Raw genomic sequence first — 3655 nt, forward strand, 5'->3', positions numbered from 1 at the left:
GTCAAAATTGGGCACCATCATGTGGTGAAATTTGGAATTGCATCACATCCAATTTTGCCTGGGAACAAACAGATTAAATAAATCTTAGTTTTGAATAAGCCACTCCTTCTCAAACAAGTAAACTCTGCCCATTTCGCGCAGTAGATGTTCTGTTAATATCTAGTATTTATACAAAGTCATAATTTAAATTGCTTTCAACCTTCATTCATCGGTTCAACCAACATTACTCGCTCTTATTACCAACTTGTATTGATTTAACTAAGCGTTTAATACTTCCTATCAGGTCTCAAGGCAAGATTTGGCAAAATACAATTTCAGCAAATCCAATTTTGCCAGGGAACAAAAATAGATTAAATAAACTAAATAAGTCTTCTTCCCATTAAATAAATCAGAAAAGTCTGTCTTGTAACCAGTCCTCTTCAAACAAGTAAAGTCTGCCCATTTTGTGCCGTAGATTTTGTATCTATGCCTAGTATTTAAACAAAATCATAATTTAAACGACTTCTTTCCTTCATTCACTTTGGAAATTTGGAATTGCAGCAAATCGAATTTTGCCAGGGAACAAAAATAGATCAATTAAACTAAATAAGTCTTCTTCCCATTAAATAAATTAAAAAAGTCTGTCTTGTAACCAGTCCTTTTCAAACAAGTAAAGTCTGCCCATTTTGTGCCGTCGATTTTGTGTTAATGCCTAGTATTTATACAAAATCATAATTTAAAGGACTTCATTCCTTCATTCACTTTGGAAATTTGGAATTGCAGCACATCAAATTTTGCCTGGGAAGAAAAGTAGATTAAATAAATTTAATAAGTCTTACTACTTCCCATTAAATAAATTAAATACGTCTTACTTGTTCCCACTCCTTTACAAAAAAGTAGTTTAAAACGAGGTCCCTTCACTCAACCTTTAACCCTATTTATTCACCTTCTAGGCTAAGTGTTAAAGGCTAAGTGTTAAAGGCTAAGTGTTAAAGGCTAAGTGTTAGAGGCTAAGTGCCAGAGGCTAGGCGCCAGAGGCGAGTTTTTGTGGGCTGAAGTTTTAGTGGGGTTAGTGTGAATACAATCCAAAAGAATACAACAGAATACAATACAATAGAATATAATACATAGATTAAATTCAATAGCTCTTACTACTTCCCATTAAATAAATTAAATACGTCTTACTTGTTCCCAATCCTTTTCAAAAAAGTAGTTTAAAACGAGGGCCCTTCACTCAACCTTTAACCTCAACCCCGCACGTCACATTGTGTTGTATCTGTGAATGTTGGTTGTGGCCAAATGATAGTTTTCTTTCATTCGTTTAGGTTCCACGGTGTTTGTTGGCTATGTTTTCCACTGTCAGAAGGATGAAAATACAAAGTACAACGCTTGGACGTGGGCGAAGACGTCACCGGTGAGTCCTTCCTTCCTATTTATTTACCTTCTAGATGCTAGAGGCTAAGTGTTAGAGGCTAAGTGTTAGAGGCTAAGTGTTAAACACAATACGAACAACACAACGATACTGCACTGAACAACACGATACCGCACTGAGAAACACGATACCGCACTGAACAACACGATACCGCACTGAACAACACCATGCCGCACTGAACACCATGCCACACTGAACAACACCATCCCGCACTGAACAACACCATGCCGCACTAAACAACACCATGCCGCACTGAACAACACCATGCCTCACTGAACGACACCATGCCGCACTGAAAGACACCATGCCGCACTGAACGACACCATGCCGCACTGAAAGACACCATCCCGCACTGAACACCATGCCGCACTGAACAACACCATGCCGCACTGAACAACACCATCCCGCACTGAACAACACCATGCCGCACTGAACAACATTATGCCGCACTGAACATTATGCCGCACTGAACAACACCATGCCGCACTGAACAACACCATGCCGCACTGAACAACATTATGCCGCACTGAACAACACCATGCCGCACTGAACAACACCATGCCGCACTGAACAACACCATGCCGCACTGAACAACATTATGCCGCACTGAACAACACCATGCCGCACTGAACAACACCATCCTGCACTGAACAACACCATTCCGCATTGAACACCATGCCGCACTGAACAACACCATCCCGCACTGAACAACACCATCCCGCACTGAACAACACCATGCCGCACTGAACAACATTATGCCGCACTGAACAACATTATGCCGCACTGAACAACACCATGCCGCACTGAACAACACCATGCCGCACTGAACAACACCATGCCGCACTGAACAACATTATAACGCACTGAACAACACCATCCCGCACTGAACAACACCATGCCGCACTAAACAACATTATGCCGCACTGAACAACATTATGCCGAAATGAACAACACCATGCCGCACTGAACAACACCATGCCGCACTGAACAACACCATCCTGCACTGAACAACACCATGCCGCACTGAACAACACCATGCCGCACTGAACAACACCATGCCGCACTGAACAACACCATGCCGCAATGAACAACACCATCCCGCACTGAACAACATTATGCCGCACTGAACAACATTATGCCGCACTGAACAACACCATGCCGCACTGAACAACACCATGCCGCACTGAACAACACCATCCTGCACTGAACAACACCATCCCGCACTGAACAACACCATGCCGCACTGAACAACATTATGGCGCACTGAACAACATTATGCCGCACTGAACAACACCATGCCGCACTGAACAACACCATGCCGCACTGAACAACACCATGCGACAATGAACAACACCATCCCGCACTGAACAACACCATGCCGCACTGAGCAACACCATGCCGCACTGAACAACACCATCCTGCACTGAACAACACCATGCCGCACTGAACAACACCATTCCGCACTGAACAACACCATGCCGCACTGAACAACATTACGCTGCACTGAACAACACCATGCCGCATTGAACAACACCATGCCGCACTGAACAACACCATCCTGCACTGAACAACACCATGCCGCATTGAACAACACCATGCCGCACTGAACAACACCATCCTGCACTGAACAACACCATCCCGCACTGAACAACACCATCCCGCATTGAACAACACCATCCTGCACTGAACAACACCATGCCGCACTGAACAACACCATGCCGCACTGAACAACACCATTCCGCACTGAACAACACCATGCCGCACTGAACAACACCATCCTGCACTGAACAACACCATCCCGCACTGAACAACACCATGCCGCATTGAACAACACCATCCTGCACTGAACAACACCATCCTGCACTGAACAACACCATGCCGCACTGAACAACACCATGCCGCACTGAACAACACCATGCCGCACTGAACAACACCATGCCGCACTGAACAACATTATGCCGCACTGAACAACATTATGTCGCACTGAACAACACCATGCCGCACTGAACAACACCATGCCGCACTGAACAACATTATGCCGCACTGAAAAACACCACGCCGCACTGAACAACACCATCCCGCACTGAACAACACCATGCCGCATTGAACAACACCATGCCGCACTGAACAACACCATGCTGCACTGAACAACATTATGCTGCACTGAACAACACGATCCTGCATTGAACAACACCATGCCGCACTGAACAACACCATCCTGCACTGAACAACACCATCCTGCAC

The sequence above is a fragment of the Syngnathus floridae genome, chromosome 17 (genome assembly GCF_059516105.1).
Source record: "Syngnathus floridae isolate MCC-2025c chromosome 17, RoL_Sflo_1.0, whole genome shotgun sequence".
In the NCBI taxonomy this organism is placed as follows: domain Eukaryota; kingdom Metazoa; phylum Chordata; class Actinopteri; order Syngnathiformes; family Syngnathidae; genus Syngnathus; species Syngnathus floridae.